The sequence below is a fragment of the Staurois parvus genome, unplaced genomic scaffold (genome assembly GCF_062004578.1).
Source record: "Staurois parvus isolate SC_StPar_1 unplaced genomic scaffold, SC_StPar_1.0 ptg000177l, whole genome shotgun sequence".
In the NCBI taxonomy this organism is placed as follows: Eukaryota; Metazoa; Chordata; class Amphibia; order Anura; family Ranidae; genus Staurois; species Staurois parvus.
The window spans coordinates 4620458-4647450 of record NW_028317973.1 but is presented as its reverse complement, the minus strand read 5'-3'; the positions used below and the strand labels follow the sequence as shown (position 1 = coordinate 4647450).

The window sequence follows — 26993 nt, the reverse complement described above, 5'->3', positions numbered from 1 at the left end:
CTCATGATATGAAGTTAGGTGGTGATGGAGAATGTGGGGTGCCATTTTCATGATCTGGTATGGAGTATCTGGGGTACCTTCCTTATGATCTGAATTTAGAAGGTGATGGAGTATCATGGGGTACCTTCCCTATGATCTGAATTTAGAAGGTGATGGAGTATCATGGGGTACCTTCCCTATGATCTGAAGTTAGGAGCTGATGGGGAATCTGGGTTACCTTTTTCATGATCTCAAATTAGTAGGTAATGGAGGTTCTGGGGCACCTTCCTCATGATGTGGTTAGTAGGTGATGGAGTATCTGGAGTACCTTCCTTCTGATCTAGTTAGGTGATGATGGAGTAGGTGGTAGAGATTCTGGGGCACCTTCCTCATCATCTGGTTAGAAGGTGATGGAGTATCCGCTGTACCTTCCTTATGATCTGAAGTGAGGAGCTGATGGAGTATCTGGGTTACTTTTGTCATGTCTTGAAATTAGAAGGCAATGAGATATCTGGTTCCATTTGTATGGAGTCCCCTCTACATCCATGGAGTAGAATCTACCTGCTTAGTCCAACTCTCTTCTTTTATGTGTGGTGTTAATAGACCAGCTTGTGCTATTGATGAGAAGGTTGTATGTGCAGTAACCTATTTCACCTTTCATCAGCTGTAAAAGTGTTTCCAGGATTGCTGGCCACTCTGGGTTGTTGCAGATTGCCCTTTGCTTTATCCGATGAGCCCTTGTACTACTTCTATGGGTCTACACATAACATAGCTCACCTCAAGGACCTCCAGTGGGCTGATGCTTGGCCACAGTGAGCCCGTTCTAGTACAAGTGTACATGAAGGATTAAAGAGCCCATCATAGACCTCACTTGCTAGTCTGTCTGTTTTTTATTGTCTCTTGCCTCTTCATGGTTGCAGGGATCATGCCTAGAAATAAACAATGTTGCTCTCTGGTGAACTAAAAACATCCACAATAGCAGTGTATGTTTTGTAAACAAAACCATTGACAGGGCTGAAGTTTGGAAGTGTCTGGCTTTCCTCCATCAGGTCTTGGAGTGGTGCAGTCAGTGCTGGAGAATGTATTGGTGTCTGATCTGCTTCATTTACATGTGAGGATATTCCAGACAGCTGAGCTCAAATCTTTTCACACTCATTGAAGGAGTTTGATTTTTATATGTATTGGGTAGGACAGTGGCTTTGTATTTCACAAGTTAGCCTTAGGGTCCTTGGTTTAAATTTTGGGCAGGGCAGTATCTGCATGCAGTTTGCATGTTCTCCCTGTGTTAGCAAGGGTTTCCTCCCACACTCCCAACTAGTTTAATTGGCTTCTGTTTCAATTAGCCCTCTTGAGTGTGGCTGTGCATATGAGTTATCGCATTCTGCATGCTAGTCATAAGCTGAGCAATTTGGGAGGGTTAAGGAAAGACCTAGTGACCTACTCCATATACAAATGCTGCATGGAGTTGGCATGTTCTTCCTGTGTTTGCTCTGGGTACTTTGGTTTTTGTCTGTCTGACATGTCAGATATGCTGGTAGGCTAGTTGGCTCCTATCTAGACTGGATACTACAGCTATGCATGTATTATTACATTCTGCATGCTAAGCTCAGAAGTTGGGGAGGATCGAGGAAAGACCTGGTGGCTTACTTCTTGATAAATTCTCCAGGACAGCATCTTCATGGTGTTTGCATGTTCTCCCTGTGTTCACTTGGGTTTCCTCCCACACTTCGGGTAGGGAGTTGCTCTGATGATTACACATCACTTCTCCATGCTTTCTGTTAAGCCTGCTTATGTCAAAATTGGCTTTAGTATGTGTGTACTAATTGGCTGTGCATGTTTTATGACATTCTTCATGCCAGATCCACGTTGAACAATTGAGTGGAGGGTTGAAGAAAGACCTGGCAACCTACCTCTAAAAATACAAGGCAGTATTTGCATGAAGTTTGCTTGTCCTCCCTGTGTTCTCTTGGATTGTCTCTGAGTGCTCCAGTGTCCTCCTACACTCCAAAGACGTGCTGGAGGGATAAGTGGCCCCTATCTATTTTGGCTCTAGTATGTGTGTACTACTTGGCAATGCATGTATATTATCACATTCTGCGTGCCAATCCCAAGCTGAGTAGTTGGGGAGGGTGGAGGTAAGAACTGGCAACCTACCTGGTAAAAGATTGGCCAAGAAAGCTTTATGGAAAAGGCTTTCAAGGGTACCAGTCATGGTGCCTAGAGAGCTGGCCCATAGACCCACCGAGAGTTTGATACAGCGGAATGCGGATGTATATTTGTATATACTATGTGTGTGTGTGTGTGTATGTATGTATGTATGTGTATATATATATATATATGTGTTGATTCTAGATTTTTGATTGATTACTCCACTAAAGGAAAAGTCTTGTTGCCCTAGAAGAAGTGCAGCAAGAATTGTGTTTCTTGGTAGGAGCCGGCTTTCCCTGATTTACAAACTCCTCGGCACGTCTAATTAGAGTTCATTTTGTATGTCTGGATGAATAAAGTTGCTATGTGGTGGGAAAACAGTAATTGAACTAATTATGCGATTTGCCCTTCACATTGCTGGTACCTGCAGTGCTCTGCACTGACTGGTCATGTGGAAAGCAGAGATGATCAGGATCCCACTGTGGTTATGCTGGAGTTTGTCAGGCCTGCCTGTCCCTCCGGCTCCACAAGCGTCTCTGTGCTTGTGGGGTATTGTCACAACATAGCTGTGCGTCTGCCGAAGTCCTAATGGCTGCCAATCGGGACGCTCGTTTAATGAGGCGAGCGGCGGTGGCCCATAGTAACCACTCAGGCTGGTTATTCGTCTTGCTGCACATGGTGGAGGAGTAAACTGGTTGCTATGGGTGACGACTCATCATTTTGCGTTCAGCCTGCAGATACGGTTGCATGGTTTGCTCTGACTTGTAGCTCATTCACATCTGTTAGTATAAATGTATTCTCTTTTATTTATTCACATAATTCTATCAGCCATTGAAATGCTTTTTAAAGTATTCAGAGTTTTAAAACTATTTATAGGGTCATTGGTGTATATGTCATCATTGCAGATCATTCAAGTCCTTTTTAAGAATATCTATTTTTGGGAATTTCAACTAGATTTGTAAAAAAAAACAAAACGATCATCACAAGCTGTTTTTTACTTTTTCACAGTTTAATGGTACATGCACATGGCCGTAATGAAAATGCTGACCGTCTGCACAGATGACAGATCTAAATGCAGCACACGTTTTCTGATCTTTACGCACTGCCTGCATTGACCTGTAGTACATATTAAAACTACGTTCAGGTCCATAGAAAAAATTGCAGTTCTGTTAAACAAATGCTTTTTTTACTTTTTTTTTTTTTTTTGTGGCTGTGTTCAAGAGCCCTTCAAGCTGAAGAGAGGGATTATAAAAAAAAATGTCCTGGCAAGTGGGGTCCCCTGCAATGCAAGAGTTACATGTTCACTATTTGTAGGGGCATTAAAAGAGGCCGCATTGCTTGCTTGCTCATTTCACCAGCCGGCCTGAGAGCTGTCCTCTTCTTCCAGGCTGTGGGCGGTCCTTCCACACCTTCAGGGCGGCCTCTCTCTCTTTTTTTTTTTTTTTTTTTCTTTTTTCAAGACATCATATTTATAGGGACTCAACGGGATGCCCAGCATTTGGCTTGTAGTTGCAGCGTGTCCTCATTGACTTGAATTGGCAAGTTTGCCACCGGGTACCATGAAATTTGCCATGGCATGTGTACTGCCCCCTCCAAATGTATGGTATGGCCAACATAAGAAGAGTTTTTAAGTGCATCTCACACTTTAACATGTACACATAAAACGTTTATTAAATTCGAAAGGTACATCAACCTAATTATTTCTTAAATAAGTTCTTTGTTTCAGGGAAGAAATTATCTAAAAAAAATCAAATACTTAAAAAAAAAAAACCCAGTAGATTATCAAAGCGGGTTCCTTGTATCTGGAAGGGGTGTGCAGGAGCCCTTCAAGCTGAACAGAGGGATTATAAAAAAAAATGCCCTTGCAAGTGGGGTCCCCTGCAATGCAAGAGTTAAATGTTCACTATTTGTAGGGGCATTGTAAGAGGCCGTATTGCTTGCTTGCTCATTTGGCCGGCCTCAGAGCTGTCCTCTTCTCCCAGGCTGTGGGCGGTCATTCTGCACTTTCAGGGCGGCCTCTCTCTCTCCCTCTCCCTCTCCCTCTCTCTCTCTCTCTCCTCTTTTTCTTTTTTCAAGACACCATACTTATAGGGACTCAACTGGGTGCCCAGCATTTGGCTTGCAGTTGCAGTGTGGCCTCATTGACTTGAATTGGCAAGTTTGCCACCGGGTACCATGAAATTTGCCATGGCATGTGTACTGCCCCCTCCAAATGTATGGTATGGCCAACATAAGAAGAGTTTTTAAGTGCATCTCACACTTCAACATGTACACATAAACGTTTATTAAATTCGAAAGGTATATCAACCTACTTATTTGTTTAATAAGTCCTTTGTTTCAGGGAAGAAATGATATAAAAAAAACAAATACTTAAAAAAAAAACAGTAGATTATCAAAGTGTTTTCCTTGTATCTGGAAGGCGTCCTTTATGAGTCATTTTACTTAGAGATCCCTATGTACCCAACCACTAGCAGCTGTTCTGATCACTAGAAGGATGGCGATTGAACCCGCAGTCCTCTTGACTTAGCAAGTCTTTTGCATGCCAGCATACCTGACACTCGCTTTATGCAATGTCTGCTGTCAAAAAACAAAATCTGCTTTCTGTGCAGAAAATGATTGCTTTGCATAAGATGTAAATAAGCGCCGGCTCCCACGTGCAGGTTTGGTGCTCCTACTATTATTATTTACTGACTGTCTGGTGGAAGTCGCAGGGATTCTGCTAGAGTTTATCCTGCAGCATTTTCATAAGCGGATGGAAATGTCTGCAACTTCTTTCAATGCAAATCATTGACCAAGGTAGCAAGATTCTAAATTTTTTATAAAGCTTTATGGTAGTTTGGGCTCCAGGCAAATGAGATAAGCAGGTTTAAATACTTTACTATATATATATATATATATATATATATATATATATATATATATATATATATATATATATAGTTTTCTGCAAGACTAACTAAATAGAAACTTTGCTGTATTTAATTAGACAGCGCATGGTTCAGTGATGTGCAGCAATGCATCACATTTTTGTTTGTTGAAGTCAAACGACTGAACAATTAGTTACCATGGGTTGCTAGTACCTTTTTTGCTTTCGCAAATATGCTTGTTTCTGGAAAACGTATCCTAGTAGAGGTAAATTTCATTAAATGTGATCAGCAAGGTATAGAGTGGAATTCCAGCCAGAAATAAAATAATAAAATATGAATATCCAATAAAATATAAAACAGCAAATCCAGCTTTTGTTCCAGTATTCAGAGATTTCACCCGCAGTACTTTTTTCTGCCACTAGATGCCCTGTCTGATGGCCAGCATCATTTAACCCACTTCCTGTGAGCCCAAGTTCATCAAGCTTCTTGAACTGGCTCCTTGTGCCGTTTCTTCCTCTCACGTTCCAGCCCTGCTATACAGAGACTGCAAGGCTGGTCATACATTATACAATTAGATTTACCAAATCCATATAATATGAGATCAAACCTAAACACTTTCAATTTGTGTGCAATCGGACAGGCCTTTGCACTACTGATCTAAAGGAGATTGAATAAGAAAATTGTATAATGTATGGTTAGAGGGCTTATACCAGGTCAAATTCAGGTACTTACACTGCTTGCATTAAAAAATGTATTTAATTATATATTAATGATTACAGAGCTGCATTGCTAAACATAGCCTCATGGTAATCTTGCATACATATGTCTACCAAGTGTATCTTCTGGAACTTCATAAATATATAATATGACCTAGGCAGTATTGAAAACATCAGAATGCAATCTCCAGAGACCTGTCGCTCTGTGTATGTATCAGGTGGTATAATCAATGTGTGTACTGCTCTAAACCATCCAACGTGACCGATAGCCATGACCAGAATAAAGACTCATTGCATATGAATCATTTGCTGTCAATATATATTTATTGATTGGATAACTGTTGCCTATATGCAGGACAAAGGAGCTGTGGCTTTGAAATCAATATAAGTGAAAAAAGACCAAAAGTTCATGTAAAAATTATTTGACTGAATGATTCTCCCCCTCCTTTCTCATACATACGTATGCTACAAGAGTTGATAAATGTCTTACTCATTCCAACCAGCTTCTGTTCTGGAGATATTTCACAGGTTCTACAGGAAGGGTGACTCGTTGCAGGACTATCTAATATTGTAGTGCAGGAGGCACTGTCTGTTTTCCTCAGTGACAACTCTTCTGACTACCATAGGCAGGGGGAAGACCAGTTTTGTTGGATGCATTTTGCTGTAAAAATAATTTTTAAAATGTACCCTCTAGTCACAACCAAAAATAAGGCCTTCAAAGGCTTATAGTGAATACAGACTACCTGCTCATTGCTTCAGTTTTGCATTGTTCACTGTGGGCTCTTTGTAGTCACTCACATACAGTATTAGATTGTAAGCTCCCAGGAACAGGGCCCTCCTAACCCTTTTGTATTGTTGCTGTATTGTCTCCCTTTATATTGTAAAGCACTTCGTAAACTATAGGTGCTATTTAAAAACTGTATTGTAATAATACAGAAAGCATGTGAGTAGCTAAGTGAAATCTGGCAGAAGTGGATAGTGTAACAACCCCAATTAACCTCAACCAAGCATGAACTGATGACTTTAATTGTTTTTTTTTTAAATAAACTTGTCAAGATATAAATATGGGAACAGCCATTGCTTACTTTTTCTGTGAAGGTGCGTGTGTCAAGGTTGTCACCACAATCCTTTCTTAATTTCTTGGTGAGTTACTTACCTGGGCATGAATGGAAGATCTGGTATGCTCATGCCTATTCCAGGTCAATGACTTGATAGGTAGGAAAGCCAAGATAAGAATGATGGTCCTGATGGCTTGTATCTACAAAAGCAAGTTAACAAATGAGAGTTTCTATGTGTCTCTCCAGACATTCCCTTTAAATCTGCTGTTCAGGTAGCTGGATATTTAACTTTAAAAACTCCATTGGCCAAGGGTGTTATATCTCTACAGGAATGCTGAAGTGCTGGCTTTCACATTTTAAAAGCCTGGTAGTGATTGTGTGAATATAGTAGGATAGTCCCTAACTTAGCAGTGACTTGAGGAAACAACCGTAATGTCCTTTTTTGGTTATGTACAGGACAGATGCAGGTAAGATGTACAGATGCAGGTAAGATGTACAGATGCAGGTAAAAATATGCTATGATGGTTTCTAAGACCTTTGTGATGTATGTAATTGGCCTGGAGAGAGTTTACTTTTCTCTTACTAGTGCTGCAGGGCAACTTAGTCTACATCAGCTTGGCAACGTTGCCCAGCTATCTTTTGTCTGTAACAGTCTGCCTTCAAAAACCCATTGATTTCCAATGCAAGCTCAAGCCTCAGTCTGACCTTGTAAACTAAAAAAAGAAAGGATTTCCAAGATCATCTAAATGGAGCTGAGTAGCTCCAAGTGATGGTAGCCTCCAAGCTACTTGGTTGGTTTCTGTAAAACGGCAGATAGGCAACAGTTCTGATCAGGTCACCATGTTGATCATCAACTTTGGGGGATTGGGAGAAGTGGGGGAGATGTTTAAAGGACTAAGAGAACAGACCAGGAAGGAAAAATAAATGCATCTTATGACATTGGCATTTAATTTGTGATTCTAAGTATGTTCCTGCCCAGAAGCTGTAGTTACTTTAAAATTTCGAAATATTCATGAATCACACAAAGTGGGCAGCATTGCATCCCTCCAGGGTACCCTATGATCCATTTCACTTTGGAGTTACTACTTTACAGCAGATTATTTATTACTTTATCACTCGCTTCGGTCAATACCCAGTAGGCCAGTGGTAGTTATTAGCCGTTTAAAAAAAATCTACAACAGTAAACCTAGTAATTATTGTGGATTAGTTGCTATAGCTATTTAGCAGCATTGCTGAAGCCTGTCTCTAACCAGTACTAGTGTGATGTGGAGTAAAAACAATTAACCTTGGGCTGGTGGTGTTGTGTAATGTATCCCACGGTTTAGCTGTGACAAATGGCTGTAATTGTGATTGAGATCTCCTGAGTACATACACGTTTACTGTAGGGAGTAATCTCTTCATGCGGGGATTCTCGTTTGTCCTCTTGGTCATTTTCTTCTCTGTCCCTCTTGGCTTGTTTTTATTCAATGATAGCATGAGCGATGGGAGAAAGAGATGAGGTAGAGTGGGACAGCAAAGAGAACTGTTGTCTATGAAATTAAATGTTAGCCCATTGACCAAATGCAGGCTTTACATGTAGCAGTATATTATATATACTGTATATACCAGGGGCGGACTGACAACTGAGGCCCCCGGACAATAGGGGATCATGGGGCCCCTGTGTCCTCGCCTACACTCAAACCAATCCCAAAAAAGCCTATGAAAGATACTAGGGGCATGTCATCATGGGGCCCCCGGACAATAGGGATCATGGGGCCCCTGTGTCCTCACCCACACTCAAACCACTCCCAAAAAAGCCTATAAAAGGTACCAGGGGCATGTCATCATGGGGATCATGGGGCCCCTGTGTCCTCGCCCAAACTCAAACCACTCCCAAAAAAAGCCTATGAAAGGTACCAGGGGAATGTCATGGGGCCCCCAAATGACCTCGGGCTCTCGGGCAGTGCCCAAGTATCTGAATGGTCAGTCCGCCCCTGGTATATACACATACACAGGGTGTCCCAAAAGTCACCATACATGGGGAAAATGGGAAATTGTAGCTAAATGTACCTTTTGTTTCCAAATATTCATTAACAAATGTTACCAAGTTTTTACAAAATATTCTCTATGTGTTGGCCACCTCTATCTACACAAACACCAAGTCTTCTCCCCCACTCAATATCGAGTTAAATTTTGTAATAGTATTTATAAAAGAAATATTTTTTGCTTTTATGGTATTTTATGTTTTCTTATTCTTCAGCCCTGATAAAGGGGATTTTTGACCCCAGAAACGTGTTGGATTTTTCTCCTGACTTCTTTCACATGCAATACTGCTACTGGGGCATTTTTCCTTAGTGCAGGGAATGCTTTACGGTAAAAAAGTTAATGGCTTGTAGAAAGCTTTTTCATTTTGGATAGAGTAAAGGTGAGTTATTATCCCTGTCCTTCCTTTTTTTTTGCCACCTCATTGTGGGGCTTTCTCTTCACTTCCTGTCTCCTATCCAGAAGAAAATCCTTCCAAAGTGGGGGAATCCCTGTTTGTCAGTGGTGTCCCTTTCAAACACTTGCCCTCCAGAGGATTTACCCCCCTTCCTGACCAGGCCATTTTTTATGATACGGCGCTGCGTTACTTTAACTGACAATTGCGCGGTCATGCAATGCTGTACATGAAATTTGTGTCACTTTTTTCCCACTAATAAAGCTTTCTTTTGGTGGTATTTGATTGCCTCTGCGTTTTTTATCGTTTGCGCTATAAACAAAAACCGACCATTTCAAAAAAAAAAAAATAACTATTTTTGACTGTGCTATAAAACATATCCAATAAAAAATTTTAAAAATCAAATTTCTTCATAAATTTAGTCCAAAATGTATCCTGCTACATGTCTTTGGTAAAAAAAAATTCCCAGTAACTGTATATTAATTGGTTTACGTGAAAGTTATTGCATCTACAAATGGCGGTGTATATGCTGGAATTTTTATTTTTATTTTTTTGTTATACTAGTAATGGCGACAATCAGCAACTTATAATGGGACTGTGGCGGACATTCTCACATTGGGTGGGAACTGACTAACTTCCACTAACATCCCCAGTGACACTAATACAGTGATCATTGCTAATAAAAAGCACCGACACTGTACTAATGACACTATTTTACTTGGGAGACATGCTGCTTTGTATCTCTCTGATCTGCACAGGTCTCTCCCCTGTCAGCTTTTGCGCAGATCACCGAGTGCTGGTCGGGAATCGCCGGCCAGGAAGCGGTGATTGACATCCCCAGCCGCCAATAGCGGCGCAGGCAGCACGCAAGCACCCCCTACCTAGAAATTTAAATCACGTGTGTGTATGTGTGTGTGTGTATGTGTGTGTATGTGTATATATATATATATATATATATATATATATATATATATATATACACATATACATGATTTTGCGCAACCATGCCCCCCTGTAACAGTACTTCTGCTATAGGGCGGATGGCGAGTGGTTAAAAGATTTCCCCTCTATTCCTATTCTGGTGGAATCCCAGGCAATTGGGATTTTCTTTCACATTCACTGTACAATGATCAACAGAATAAGTTGAGAAGGTGAATCTGCCGGGGAAATATGCAACAATAAAGACCTGACAGGTGTTTTAATCCCTCTCCACTCCAAAACTAAAAAGTTTCATTTTAAGCTAGCTCTGTTTACATGTAGGCGTTTTGTTATCGCAAGCAGAATCGCCGCAATCCCAAGATACTCTACAAAACTGAAAAATCGCACCACGCTTGTTCAGGTCCCATTTATTTTCAGTGACACCTAAACGAGGGTGTGATTCTGCCGTGATTGTCGCACGATAAATCGCCGCAAACTGCAACAGCAGGAGCTTATTTGGGGAAACCAGCTTGATACAATGCTGTTTGTGAGATTTCAGCATGATTCATCACACAACAATTGCGACAGAATTGCACCGCGTTTTAGGGACCATTGAAAATGAATGGCACCTGAACAACCTTGGTACAATTTGTCAGTTATTCAGATCGTTTTGGGATTGCGGGCAAAATCACAGCAATTCTGCTTGCAATACAAAATGCCTGGATGTGAATGGAGCCTTATACTTTAAATAAGCATCTAGTGGAAATAGGAAATGTACTATAAAGCTGGCCATGCATTAGTAGAATGTTTGTTTTAGGAACATTCGCTACATTTTTTTTATTGGTTATTGGAGTCAAGTCAACGTTTGTTTTCAACTACAGTAACAAGAAAGATTGAAGGAGCAGGATGGGAAATTATTTCTGGAAAGAACAAATTTCCAACACTGAATGCAGTTTTAATTCAGTAAAACCCATTTGTTTAAAAAACAAATGTTAAAAGCAAACAGTATTTTAAAGTACTTTTGAACATTTATCAAGTCATTGAATGTACTGAGAATTTTTGTACGAATGTTTGTTATAAAATTGGCCAGCTTAACCCTTTGAGGACCGTAAGATTTTGGAACGCCAAAAGAATCAATTTTTTGTTTTTAAAGTTCATACACTTCAGTTGCTGTAACTAACTAAGCCATTTCATGAAATAATTGGCAAAAAACTAGATCCATTTGTTGATAAGAACTAATATTTTGACTCAAACCAAAAAAAAAAAAAGTATTTTAAGTTCTTAATCAGATGATACAAGCAATTAAAAACATGGGACAAATACGTCCCTTGGTCCTCAAAGGGTTTAACCGATGATGCTGTTCCATGGCATCATCTGTCAATGGTAATCTTAGGGCTCATGTACAAGGGGCATTTGGAAAACTCTTCTGAACGATGGAAACTGCTGGAAAACGTAGGTTAAAAAAACGTCAGTTTTGCATACTGCGTTTATGTGCGTTTGCATTTAAAAGTGTTTTTAAAAGATAACCTCAGGAGACCCTCTCAAATGCCCAGAATGCACTGAAAAATAGTAAAAAAAAAACTATTTCAGACATTTTGAGAGGAATAGAGAGAGCAGAAGCAGAGAGAGCAGTATGTGTTGAGATTAGCTGTCTTTTCTGGTTGTATTCACTATGGATCCCATCATGAGCATAATGCGGCACGTTCTACTATTTTTTCCTTCACACAAAACCTGAAACTGACTGCCCCGGTGTAACGGGTCCATTTGAATACATGGAAAATGCTTTGCATGCATTTCTGATGATGGAAAAAGGCTCTGGACATGGAACAGTTAAAAATTGCCTCTAAACGCGGTTAACCGCGTTTACAAGTGTTTGTCATTTGAAACGCTGGTAAAATCTACTTCTGAACGCAAGCGTTCAAAAAAACGACTGTAAACTCAACTGCCTGTAAATGACATTGTGTGCATGGAGACATAGGAAAACATTAGGGGGAGTTCAGGGGCTGCTGAAAAAACCGCTGAACAGCTCCTGAACGTCAGTTTAGCAGCTGCAGCGTACATGAGCCCTTAGTGCTCTGTGTTGTAGTATTGGGTGATATTATTGTGTTGTACTAGGTGTGGTGATTCATAAATCTAGTATTATCTGGTACAAGTTTATGCAAGCAGATATCTCAATGCAGATTTGAGAAGAGCAAACGCATCATTTCTCTCTATAAGTATATCTGAAAATGTGGGCGATTTTTACTTTTTTTTTTTTTTTTTTTATGTGTTTGATGCTACTGACCCTGTAGTATTACTTGTGTTTGGCGCTGTCCCTTGTCCTTTTGTTGTATTGTGGAATTCTACAAAATCCCATTCCAGATCACTCATAAATGACCCCTTTTGTTCTTTAACTGAGCAGGGAGACAATCATTGACGTGCCCTCTAACAGTTTGTCCAAATCTCCCTCACTTGGCTGGCCCCCTGTGAGATGCTTTGGTTACACTAAGAATACAATCAAGTTTAATAGACAAATCTGACTGCTAGGACTGAAGATTACTCATACTGAGAACAAAGATTCATTCATGGCAAAATAATAGGGTTGGAACCAAATAAAAAAAAAAAAAAGTTATATATAAATATTTCCAGCATATTCTGCAGTGGAATATGTACATCGCTGTTTATGGGAAACTCGCTTGTTCTAAAAACTTCAAGTTGTAAAATGAAGTCGTTCACACAAGTGTGTTCTCCTTTTACAAGGTTATTATTCAACGACTACCTTTATCTCTTGTATTAGAACAAGTTCCTCTTTTATTGGTTCAGTACAGAGTAGAATTATTCTTTAAGGGGATTTCCACTTTTGCAGTCAAATTTGGAAAGCACCACTATGTGGTTGTTCTATGTTCCCTCTTCACAAAAGATACCTAACAAAGTTACTTTTCCAAAAATTTTTAATGAAAAACTACATGCCTATTAGATGTTTCTTTGAAGCAGGCCTCTAGGCAGACTACAAGTTTTGCATGCATTTTTCATGATGAAAAAAGGCTCTGGACAGCATCTGGAAATGGAAGAATTAAAAAAAAGTTTCCAAACGTAAATGCTTATAAATGCGGTTAGCCGCGTTTACAAGTGTTTGGCGCTTGAAACGCTGATAAAATCTACTAAACGCAAGTTTGGTGCGTTCAAAAAACAACTGTAAACTCAACTGCCTGTAAACGACATAGTGTACATGGTCACATAGGAAAACATTAGGGAGAGTTCAGGGGCTGCTGAAAAAAACGCAGAAAAGCTCCTAAACATCAGTTTATCAGCTGCAGGGTTCATGGAGCCTTAAGCCCTGTACACAATGAGAATATTGGACAAATGATCGCCCGTTTTTTTTTTTTTCCACCTGCTAGTCTCACATCGAAAGTGAAAAGGTTATTAAAGATATGGAAATTCTCCTATGAAAGACAAGTATTTTGAAAATGATGTCATGTATTGTATTGTATTTTCGGATGACCACTGTACTGATTAAACGAAAATCGTACCATCTGGTATCGTACGAGAAACATTTTTGCGCTTGTCCCTTTGGATATTGTCGCAGAAATTATCGTGATCGGCTCTCGAAAGCTGTGTACTAACGATCTGATTATTGGACGATCGGTCCTCTTACGAACATTTTCATACAATATTTTTCTAGTGTGTATGGGGCATTACTCTTTTCTGTTAAATTAAAAACAAAAAAACTCTGCATTGCGCCTGTGTACCTGTCAAACTCGGATGTGTGGATGAGTGTGTAATGCTGATTTGTAGTCATTATTTATTTCAGGTACTTATATAGCGCCGTCAATTTACACAGCGTTTTTTATATATATATATATATATATATATATATATATATATATTGTACATTCACATCAGTCCCTAACCCTCAAGGGGTGTACAATCTAAGGTCCCTAACTCACATTCATACTTACACATACTAGGGCCAATTTAGACAGGAGCCAATTCACCTAGCAGCATGTCTTTGCAGTGTGGGAGGAAACCGGAGTACCCGGAGGAAACCCACGCAGGCACAGGGAGAACATGCAAACTCCAGACAGGTGGTGCCGTGGTTGGGATTCGAACCAACGGCCCTAGTACTGCCAGGGGGAAGTGCTAACCAATTAGGCAGCACAGTGGCTAAATGGTTAGCACTTCCACCTGGCAGTACTGGGGTAATTGGTTCAAATCCCAGCCATGGCACCACCTGCCTAGAGTTTGTATGCTCTCCCTGTGCCTGCATGGGTCTCCTCCGGAAACTCCAGTTTCCTTTTAACACTCCAAAGACATGCTGGTAGGTTAATTGGCTCCTGTCTAGATATGTGTATGTATGATTGTGAGTTAGGGACCTTAGATGCTCCTTGAGGGCAGGGATTGATGTGAATGTATAATATATATGTAAAGCGCTGTGTAAATTGACAGCATAAGTACTTGTGATAAAAAAATAAAACTAAAATATAGGCTGCCCTACTACAAGAGAAAAAGACTGGACAGAGCTCTGCACCCATGTGAATGAGCCCATCCACCAATATGTATGCTAAGACAGGCGGTTTTATCTGCGTTGTCACTTATCACAATCAGTCATTTTCTTCCTTTTATGCTAGCATGAGAATGGAAAAGGGAATTGGTTGCTGTAGGCGACGTAGCTGTTTAGTCTTTAGCTGCCTCTTTCACGAGACCCTCTGTATCCATCAGTGAGATGTAATTATTTCACCATTAGGCCCAGGGAAAACCCAGATCTGTTTGTTGATTCTACTATAATATGATAAACCGTGTCTCCTGCTTGTGTTGTTCCATTAATTCATTCTTCCCTAGTTCAGCACAACATTGAATTACGGAAATCAGCTAACTGCACTTAGCAGGTCCTGAATAATGCCGGGATGGATTTGTGTGTGCAGAAAGATTAAATTGTGTAATATATTACTTTTTCAGTAATAGTCCCTTTTGTTTTACACATGCAGAAATCAGATATATTATAGGAGTTATGCTGACAGCAACACTTGGGTCTCTGTCAATTCTCTTTATTGCCTTGGAAAAGCATTATAAAATGACAAATGACAATATAGAGAGCGGGACCAATTCACGACTTGTTTGGTGCAATGCTTTTTTTGCACTTGGTGGGAACCACATCAGAATTTTATTGCCAGTGAGGTTCTCTCGTTTAAATTGTTAGTATCTTGTAAAGCTGGGTTTCTCAACCAGGGTCCCATGGAATCCTAGGGTTCCTCCAGAGGTTTGGGGTTCGAGCAATTTCTGCCTCTCAAATAAGTTCCTGTAAGGGGTTAATTCTTCCCAATGACCGCAAATGTAAGGACCATCACACTAATGTATCATGAGTTGTAGATATAGTAACTTTTAGCAGGAGTTCCCTGAGACCGGAAAGTTATTTCAAGGGTGTTAAAAGGTTGTGAATGGCTGTTTAAAGTATTAAACCGTCAGCATTTTTTATTTAACCCATGAAGCACAATACAATAAGCATTCCCCTGTAGAAAATGTTAAAAATTTTACCCCAGCACTTGAGGTTTATAATGTTCAGCTGCTGCTCTCTCAGTGCTTCTTCCCAGAACTGTTCTTCACAGGAAAGCATTCACAGTGGACAGTGTAGCCTCAAGCTAGTCAACTGGCTTGGAGAAGAGAGAGGGAAGAAGAGATAAGCAGAGGAGTGCCTTGCCATCCTAGACTATATGGTTGTGTGTTTCTTTTGATGCATGCAGTGTAGGGAGACACAACTTTAGCCCCTGCATGCACGGGTGGCTCCATAGGATGCTGCAAGAGAAAGGAATCACCCTGAAACTTGAAGCCTGGGGCAGCTGTCATGGCTTCATCTTAAACTGAATTATAACCAAGTAATACAAGATAAAGAGAAGAGACAGCAACTCCACTCTAAGTGTAGATGGTTAAAATCAGGCAGATTTAATGGTAAAATTGCACTCACATAGGCAGGTAACAGGTAGGCATGTCAAGTGATGGAGGTCCAGTGGGAGCATCAAGTCCTTTGGCCGCGCTCTGGGTGTTTTCCCGGCACTCCGGTGGTGTCCAGGGCTCGGGGAGGGGTGCAGGGATGATGTCACCACGTGGACCGTGCTTCCAAGATTGCACGCGTTCGGAGCATGCTCACTCCTTCGTCAGACAGGGTCGGCCTGAGTGCAATTTTACCATTAAATCTGCCTGATTTTAACCATCTACACTTAGAGTGGCACTGCTGTCTTTCTTCTCTACCCGCATTACGAGTATCTACAAGCTCTTACAGCCGGCTGCCTCCTCTGACAAGTCCGTACTACTACAAGCCCCCCACTACAGATGGACTTCACATGGACCTTCTACTAACCCCCATTGCTGATGGTCCATCCCCAAACGCACTCAGGGTAGATGAGTCTTCGCGCTCCCTCCCCCACCCACCTCTGAAAATAAGAAGATAAAGAAGCTGCATGATCAGTAATATAGTGGTTCAGTGGCTTCAGTAAGTCCAACAAAGTTAAAGCACTGCTCCGGGTCTGCCCGCTAATCGCTGTCAGATGTCTTGTAAGGTGTTATCCTGGCTGGCGACCATAGAAATGTAGAAATAAACAAGTGGATTGCCATACACTGTAGCAAGGAACTCCAAAAACATTTACTAATCTAGTGTCCACAGAAAAAAAAAAATTACAGCACCAGACCCAAGGAGATGTTGACATGTTTCATGCTAAGAAGAGCTTGCTCATGAGTAAGTTCTTAGTGTGAAACACATCAGCATATCTCCTTGGGTCTGGTGCTGTGATTTTTTTTTTTTTTTTTGTGGACATTATTATTATTATTACAGGTACTTATATAGTGCTTTCAATTCATGCAGTGCCTTACATATATATATATTGTACATTCACATCAGTCCCTAACCCTCAAGGGGCGTACAATCTAAGGTACCTAACTCACATTCCTACATACACACCTTCTAGGGCCAAATTAGACAGGAGCTGATTAACCTACCAGCATGTCTTTGGAGGGTGGGAGGAAACCGAAGTACCCTGAGGAAACCCATACAGGCACAGGGAGAACATGCAAAGTCCAGGCAGGTGGTGCCGTGGTTGGGATTCGAGCTGATCACCCTACATTGGATTAATAAAAGTTTTCTGAGTTTTTTTGCTACAGTGCACAGCCATCCATTTGTTCGCTTCTCAGTGTCTTCAGCACATTGAAGTCATGGGGGAGATTTACTAAAACTGGAGCACTCCGAATCTGGTGCATCTGTACATGGTCGCCAGTCAGCTTCTAACCTCAAAGCTTAGGTAAAAAAACATGGAAGCTGATTGGTTTCTCTGCAGAGCTGCACCACATTTTGTGCTCATCAATTTTAGTAAATAACCCCCATAGTCCTAGAACAAGTATGTGGATTACGAGTACAGACTTTCCCGATCTGCATGCTTGTGCCAGGTCAAGTACTGAAGACCGAGACAGCCAGACCAGGTCTTGGTTGGTTGGCTTCTTCTCACAGTGCAGGTTTTCTTTTAAGGTGGAAGTTAAACTTTAAGGTACAGTATGGTGTACATTCCTGGCAACTTACAGTGGTTGGTGGGATAATGGAACACCAGAGTGCATGTACAGGAGTTGCATCATCAGTGCCAGCCTAGTGTGAGGAGCAAGAAGACGGCAACCTTGGCTTGCAGAGCACTCACATGGTCAGGAACCTATGGCTGGCTCCCAATTACAGAGACTAAGAGCTATGAATGACATCTCGGTCATTGTGTTGGGAACACAGAACCTTGGATCCCCATGTATGCAAATGTTTGGCATGTGGCTATTAAGGCCTACTCGCCTTACCAACTCATATATACATTCTAGCAGCAAGAAGTTACAATTAGTATTATCAGAAGGAGGTCAGAAATTGTAAGCACTGCATAATTGTCAGTCTAAGGGCTCATGTACACGGGGCATTTGGAAAACTCTTCTGAACGATGGAAACTGACTGCTGGAAAACGTAGGTTAAAAATCGTCAGTTTAGCCACGTTTGCATACTGCATTTATGTGCGTTCGCGTTTAGAAGCATTTTTAAAAGATAACCTCAGGAGACCTTCCCAAATGCCCAGAATGCACTGAAAAAAATAACTATTTCAAACATTTTGAGAGGAATCGAGAGAGCAGAAGCAGAGAGAGCAGTATGTGTTGAGATGACCTGTCTTTTCTGGTTATATTCACTATGGATCCCATCATGAGCATAACGCAGCGCATTCTACCATTTTTTTCCTTCATGCAAAACCTGGAACTGACTGAGCTGGTGTACCGGGTCCATTTAAATACATGGAAAACGCTTTGCATGCATTTCTGATGATGAAAAAAGCCACTGGACAACATCTGGACATGGAACAGTTAAACGCTTCTAAACGCGGTTAACCGTGTTTACAAGCGTTTGGTGTTTGAAACGCTGGTAAAATCTACTCCTGAAGTTTGGTGCATTAAAAAAAAGACTGCGAACTCAACTGCCTGTAAACGACATAGTGTACATGGACACATAGGAAAACATTAGGGAGAGTTCAGGGGCTGCTGAAAAAAAACCACAGAAAAGCTCCTAAACGTCAGTTTATCAGCTGCAGCGTACATGAGCCCTAAGCAGTTCCATGGTCGCACATTATAATTCCAAATTCCATTGGCGGCAGTGTGTGCATTTCTCTAATTTTGTGTCCTGTGTCCATTCTTGTACAGAGTGACAGCCGTGAGATGTTCTGGAGGGCTCCATGACAGGTTCGGTTTATGGCTCAATAATGTTACATCAGGGGAAATTAATGCAGGGTCATACATTAATCATATTCATGATGCCGAGCTTTGTGAGCCATGAAATCTGTGTGTGTTTTTGCTGACATATATGTGACATTATTTACTTTCAGCTTGAGCGTTCCTATATTTTATTGCGCTGATTTCAGGAAAAGAAAATAAAATAAACCATTTTAGAATGTTTTGCAATCTTTTGTCAAGCTTCACCAATATCTAAGGACTTTTCACCAGTGTATCTAATTTAATCTATCATGAAAACATTATTATAATGCAGCTTGCCAGTCCTCAGATGTGGTGCCTTCATTGGTTTTCTTTTTATCAAGCTTATTTTTCTTTATTTTCTCCTGGTGATCCTGCCAGTAACACACTGCCTGTCCTGAGGTGACAGCACTTCTTAACTGCTTCTATAAAGGAACAGTGTTATGTAGTTAGTCTGGCTGAAAAAAAGACAAAAGTCCATCCAGTTCAAGCATAAAAAAAAGTTATAATCCTATACCCACAGTTGTTCCAGAGGAAGGCAAAAAAACCCCAGCAAAACACAATCCAATTAGCTCCTGCAGGGGAATAAATTCCTTCCTGATCCCCCGAAAGGCAATCAGATATTCCCTGGATCAACTTTACCTATAAATGATAGTAACCAGTTATATTCTGTGTATCTAAGAAAGAATCCAGGCCTTTTTTAAAGCAATCCACTGAGCTGGCCAGAACCACATTCCACATTTTCACAGCTCTTACAGTGAAGAAACCTTTCCGTGTTTGGAGATTACATTTCTTTTCCTCCAGACATACAGAGTGCCCCCTTGTCTTCTGTTTTGACCTCAGGGTGGATAGCTCTACACCGAGTTCACTATATGAACCACTGATGTATTTATACATGTTGATCATATCCCCCCTTAATCTCTTCTTCTCAAGAGAGAATAAATTCAGTTCCTCTAATCTTTCCTCATAGCTGAGCTCCTCCATGCCTCTTATCAGTTTGGTTGTCCTTCTCTGCACTTTCTCCAGTTTCCCAATGTTGTTTTTGTGAATTGGTGCCCAAAACTGAACTGCATATTCCAGAGGAGGTCTTACTAATGATTTGTACTGGGGTAATATGATATCTCTCTCTCTGGAGTCTATACCTCTTTTAATACAAGAGATGATTTTGCTCGCTTTAGAAACCGCAACTTGGCATTGCACTTTAGGCTTGTAAACAGCAACAAATAGAACACTGCCCACTAAAGAAACAGTCCAGCTGTAAGAAGTGAAAAATTGGCTTCGCCAAATCTCATAGGCCACGACCCACTGATGCGTTTTGTTCCAACTGAGCATGGTGGGTGGAACAGGATGTGGCCTATGAGGAGTTGGGCTTAAGCCATTTTTCACTTTCTCAGTGCTGGACTGTTTCTTCAGTGTGTGGCATTCTATTTATTGCTGTTTTCATGACCGAGTGGGCTGTGATGAGCTCCTTGAATACTGGTTCCTAACTGCAATGAATCACCAGGCACTTTTTCGATTTGGCACTTTGAGCAGCAATCCAAGTCTTGTAGTCCTCATGCACACTGGACGTTTTTACAGCGGCTGTTTTTGGCTTTTGACTTTTTTTTTCTACAGCCAGTAAACTCCCCGGCAGGTTATCCTATTTGTTCATGCACACATAGACTGTAATCAGCATTTTTTGGCAGGGACTTTTTTTGGCTGTAAAAAACCTCCAGGACTAGTGGGTTTCTAGAGGCATTTTTTAGCTGTAAAAACGCTCTAGCGCTGAAAAACACGGTAAACCGCTGCAGACCTGCGGTTTTTGGACTTTTTATGACCCTCCCCTCAATATTTTTTTTTGGTAAAAAAAAAAACCCTAAAAAAACGAAAGCTGTAAAAACGCTCTAGCGCTGAAAAACACGGTAAACCGCTGCAGACCTGCGGTTTTTGGACTTTTTATGACCCTCCCCTCAATATTTTTTTTTGGTAAAAAAAAAAACCCCTAAAAAAACGAAAACCCCGCTATACACTAATGCAAAAACACTAAAAAAACCTGAAAAACTCAAGTTTTTAACGTGACTTTACACAGCTAATATTACCAGCGTTCTCATAACGCCCAGTGTGCATGAAGCCTTATGTATAGATATCTTAGGCTTGTTGTGAATTTCTGCTAGGCCCAGGGGCGGACTGACCATTTGGAAACTCGGACACTGCCCGAGGGCCCGGGGTCAGTAGGGGGCCCCATGAGATGCCCCTGGTACCTTTTTCATAGGCTTTTTTGAGTTTGGGCAAGGGCCCCATGATCCCCTATTGCCCGGGGGCCCCATGAGCTGTCAGTCCGCCCCTGGCTAGACCCATGAACTGCCACAGGGGATCACATGATGTACTGTCACATTAGATCACATGTACCCCAAACCTAGAAGCACAGGGTAGTGTTGCTGGTTGTGAGAAAGGATCCAGCAGTTGGGGGCTCTTTTGCAAAGACGCTGTTACTTTAGACTGCATAGAAAATATGAACGTTAATTTAAAACTGAACTACAAGCAGCTATAAAAGACGAATTATGAATCTATGGAATCATAAATATATCATAAAATACATTTTTTAAATGTAAGTACCCAAATCTGACCAAGTATCAGCTTCCTGCATGTATAGCAGAGCTGGGGTGTGAGAGGAAGAAGCAGCACAAAGAGCCAATCAGTTCATGTTGCTGAAAAAGCAAAGTGACAGAGAGAATAGCTAATCATTGTGCTGCTTCTGATCTCATTGTCCAGTCACAGGCTAAGGCAGTTCCAGGGTGACCTGTGCTCAGAGGAAGTGGGCTGAATGATGCTGGCCTAGAGAATGAGGACATCTAATGGCAGAAAGGGAGTAATGCAGGGACAGTCTCTGGATAGAAGCTGAATGTTGCAGCACAAAAGCTGGTTTTGTTCTTTTAACCTTTAACGGCTATTTATTTTCATCTTGTTGTTTTTTGCTGGAATTCTGTTTTAAATGCTGCTCATCAAATACCAATAATTTTGTCAGGGTCAGATAATAATCTCTACCAGTGGAGGGTTGGAGGTTTTTCGTTTTTGGCCTATTGTTCCCATATTTAATCTTTAATATATTTAAGCTTTGTAAGTGGTATGATATGAGCATATTCCAGTACGTTGGCAGGGGAAGATAACCTGGCACATAGATTTTACTTTTCTCTCGCTGTGTCTATGTATTGCCATTTTTATTGTCTTTTTACTGTGTGTGTGTAAATAGTCTGGGTGGAGGAGATTTCCAGCAGCCCTTGGTGCTCAGCCTAGTGTAATATTGTAATACATAGTTTTGCAACCTATTAAACAGAGAGATTTACATTTACGTGAAGGGCAAGCCTCCCTTTCAGAACCATTACACTTCCACGGCTGAAGTTGGCATGGCATGTTCTGTACAGCTCAGCAGTAACTATAAAACAGGAGTCCTCTGCCAGGCTTCGGGCAATGCCCAGTACAGCAGAAGACTGCTCTCCTCAGTAGTCACATTTTAGTTTCTGGCTCCAGTCTTCTTTTCCTATTTCTGAGACTGTTATGTTTTGTAGTGAATAATGTATGGAGGAAAATATTAGTTATTTCTGCAGAAACCCATTCCTCAGACACACAGCTATTTCAGTGAGTATTTCTGGATGCTGGTTTGTATTACTGTGCTTTATTACCCATCCTGGACTAGGGCCTACTGTGCGTGTCTTCTCATAGCCATTTGCTTAGTTACTGCACACTGTCTTCCATGCTGCAATATAGGAATATTACATTATCTTGGTACAATGACATCTGAAAGTAGATGGGATATATTAGACAGCAAGTGAACATGTTGTCCTTGATTTGTTGAAAGCAGGAAAATGGGCAAGTGTTAGGATTTGAGCGACTTTGACGAGGGCCAAATTGTAATGGTGAGGCAACTGGGTCTGAGCAAGTCCAAAACTGTAGCTCTTGTAGGATGTTCTCAGTCTGAAATGGTCAGGACCTACCAAAATCAGTCCAAGAAAAGAGAACCGGTGACAGGGTCATGGGCAGCCAAGGCATAGTTACATAGTTAATTGGGTTGAAAAAAGACACAAGTCCATCCAGTTCAACCTACAAAAAAAAAAACACAAACAATTTGAAAACCTCCATATACACAATCCTATACCCACAGCTGATCCAGAGGAAGGCAAAAAAAACTCCAATAAAGCATGATCCTATTTTCTCCAGTGGGGGGAAAAACAATCTTTTGTGATCACCCAAGAGACATTCGGATACTTCTTGGATTAACTACCTATACCATATACCTATAAACACCTATATCATACCTATATTTTGTTTATTTACATGTAGAGAGCGAAAGTTGGCCCATGTAGTATAATCCAATAAAAGAGTACTATAACTCAAACTACTAATAAGGTAATGCTGGTTTCCGATATTAGTGTGTCAGAACACACAGTGCATTGCAGTTTGTCGCATATGGGGCTGTGTAGCCATAGACCGGTCAGGGTGCCCATGCTGACCCGTGTCCACAGCCAAAACTGCCTGCAATGGGCACATGAGCATCAGAACTGGACCAAGAAGCAATGGAAGAAGGAGTCTTTGAGGTTTTGGCCACCAAATTCTCAAGATCTTAATCTAATCGAGCATCTGTGGTATGTGCTGGAAAAACAAGTTTGATTCAGAGAGGCCCCACCTCACAACTTACAAGACTTGAAGGACCTGCTATTGATGGCTTGGTGCCAGATACCAAAGCATACCTTCACAGGTCTATTGGAATCCATACCTCAACGGTCAATGCTGTTTTGGCAGCTAAAGGAGGACCCACTCAGTATTAGGTGTGTGGTCATAATGTAATGATTGATCGGTGTGTGTGTATATGATGTATACTCAGTTAAAATGGTGAGTTCACCTTTTCACAAAAAATTAAGAGGTCAGCTAACTCCAAATATCCTGGCTCTCCAGACCCCACTGCACAAAGCAGCTGTGATGCCCCACGGTACCAGTGTAGTGGTCCATACAATACACAGCCCTGGTGTGAGTATCCATGATAATGCTTGGAGTGGCACTCATTGGTCAGTGCAACTACATGACCTTAAGATCATCTGCAGTGTCTTCTTTTGGTAAGGTGTCCTAAAAGAAAGAAACACCTTTTAATGGTCAGCATGATCTTGCTGATCAATGAGCGCTTGCCATTGCGAGCATTATGATGGACACTCACCCCGGGGCTGTATACTGTGTACGGGGCTTTATGGCCGCTGTGTACCGTGTGGTCTGAAGTGGGGGCCATGATATTTGGTGCTAGTTTACCTTTTAATTTTTTGTGAAAATGTGAACTTTTAATTTTTCTTTTTTGTTTTTTCTTTTTGAATGTCCAATTTTACATATTTGCAGAGCTGTGGGTACCACTGCTATCTGATATTTCTGGGTGTGTTGGGCACTGTGGTTCCTCCCGCAGGACTAGAGGGCATGGTAGTGATGTAGCCGATGGTGGAAGAAACCACAACACCCAGCAGGGGACATGCTATTTGATAAGCTATCCAACACACCCAGATGGGTCAATTAGTAGTGACTTCTGTAACTCAACAAGACAATGAAGACTGGACGCCTGCCGAACTGGTAAGTATTCAGCCCGTTCCTGTACTACAGGTTTCTGCCTTGCTTTTTCTTCTTTGTAGCTACATGGTCTAATTAAAGTAGAATTAAAGCTTTTTTTTTCATTTTGGATAGAGTAAGGGTGGGTTATAACCCCTGTCAGGTTTTGCCATCTGTTTCTCATTAGGGAGATTTTGATTTGTTCCCTGTCCCATAGCCAAAACAGGACGCAAGAGGAAATCCCACTAAAGGGATCCCATTAGAACACCTATCTGAAACAATGCCTTTAGTTATACTTTAAAGAGTGTCCGTAGTTTAGTCGTCTTTAGATATATGAAAGAGATTAGATTTCTTTGAATGTTCCCAGTGTGGTACTGTATTAAAGTGCTTGTCTTTGTGCATTGTTTGTAATTATATATGTACATGAGGGTAGGTATATTTGCTCATTACATATACAAGCCTTGCTTTCTGACTGTTCCTTGCTGGGCTTCTTATCCAAGTGCCAGTCAAGGTTTGCCTAAAAGCAATAGACTCAATGCAGTTTCTAATAACCTGAAACATCCACTGTGCTCTTGGCAGTCAAAGACCATCTGACCTTTTGTCAAGATTTCAATCTTGAGGACCTCAAGAGGCACATTTTTTATTCACTGCAAGACAACGTTCCTTTTTTTCAGTGATTCAGTAATGTTGAAATGTACTTTATTGATCTATGTACAGCGTGAACTGAAATGGATTCAGTTTAATACGGTGCTTACAGGGATAATGCTGGAAGCAATCTCAATACTGTACCAACCTGCAGACCTTGAGCCAGTGGGCACTCTATATCTGACACTTAATACAGTAGCCAAAAATGTTGAAGCCTAGGTCTCAAACCTTTTTTGTTTCTTTAAAATCCTATTGGCCCACATGTTTTAGCTATGGAAATCACCCCAATGAAAAAAAATCTGACAGGGGTTATAATTAACACCCCCCCCCCCCCCCCGCCTCTATCCAAAATGAAAAAAAAATGTTTTGCCTATAGTTCTTTAAATGGCATGGTGCATTCGGTACCCGAGTGGCGGGAAGGACTGCCCGATCGCTGTGATTGTCATCTGATCAGGGCCAGTCCTGCTGGCTCCTGATTATTACTAGAGACCAGGAGCTGTCTCTGACAGCTCAGTTGCTGTGCTGGGAGCATGCTTTCGGCACAGGAACCCTGACTGTCTATGGCTGGGGTTAAAGCCTGCCTTCTTTGTCGTCGTATATATGCATTACATGGGTGGCAAGTGGGTAAAGGATGCAAACTTTAGTAAGTACCAATAACAGAAAAAAACTGTTCACTATGATAAGATATTGTGGCATTAAATAAATAACATCTCATTCTAAAAGATTTGTAGCACAGTACATCTTTAGGATTGGCACACACATTCTTGTAGTCTTCTGTACAGTAAAAATCCTAAATGCTGAGCTCTGTTCAAGTATGACAGCATTTTTTTTTCCTTGCGTCTTTCAGGATTTGAGCAGCACTGCTAAGCGATGGATGGCAGGGTGCGGAGTGATGAAGTGTTTTATGAGGTGGTGGAACACTGCACCATGATTAGATCTATGGTTAGACCTGGTGACCTAAACTGATGTAATTCCATTTTATTCCCCTCACTGCCTGGAGAGGCCCGCAAATGCGTTATTAAAACCACAACGAGTTTTACACACTCAACTTTAAGTGCCCTAGAAACACAGCCTTGCATAAGTTCCACTAAAGCAGCCAAATAAAATCCAGGTTGTCCTTGACATCACATAACTTCCACTGATTTCTTGATGGATGGTTTTAGACCAGGATCCCTACCGGCCCGAGTCCCCTATGGCTTGATTCCTAGGTACTGATTTTTTTTTTTTTTTGTGTTCTTCTGTGACTTTGAGCATCAGTGTGACTCGCTACGCTCTAATTAAAGAGGAAAGACACGGGGCTGGCATATTTTTTTGACATGGGCCATGCTGACATGACTTTACGCGCAGTCACCTTGGGTATATGGAATTATCAGAGTAACTATTTTTACTGCTGAGTCAATAGCACCTTGGGAGACATGTTACTAGACTTATAACTACAGCTTACAGGAAAATGGATCAACAAAGTTGAACTTGTGAATAAAATAACATTTAGTAGCTGATGATTGACTACAGAAGCTGTCAGCACATACCTCTTGTTGCTGAACCGCTAATTCAGGTGGTGTTACCTTCTTGAAGCAGCTAATGCATTTATTGATATATTATTTTTTTCTTTATTACAGGTAGTGCTAACAATTTACACAGTGCTTTACCTACTGTACATTCATCATCAGACCTGCCCTCAAGGAGCTTACAATCTAAGGTCCCTGTCTTACATGCTAGGACCAGTTTAGACAGGAGCCAATTAACCTACCAGCATGTCTTATGTGTGGTCAGAAACCCAGACATGCACAGAGAGAACATGCCAGCTCCATGTAGTGTCCTGACAAGGATATGAACCAGGTCCCTGGTGCTGCAAGGTAAACGTACTAAGCGCTGAGCTACTGTGCTGCCCTGAATTCTTTTTCTGACCATTCCTAGACCTACCAATAGGTCCATCAAGCATTGTGCATTGCTTTACGACTAG

At 41.1% G+C, this 26993-nt stretch overlaps 1 protein-coding gene across 2 annotated transcripts in view; it reads left to right on the top strand.

Annotated features, from left to right (window-relative positions):
• The window catches only part of UNC5B (unc-5 netrin receptor B), a 252649-nt gene that overhangs the window by 1109 nt on the left and 224547 nt on the right, over positions 1–26993 (top strand). The window lies entirely within an intron of this gene.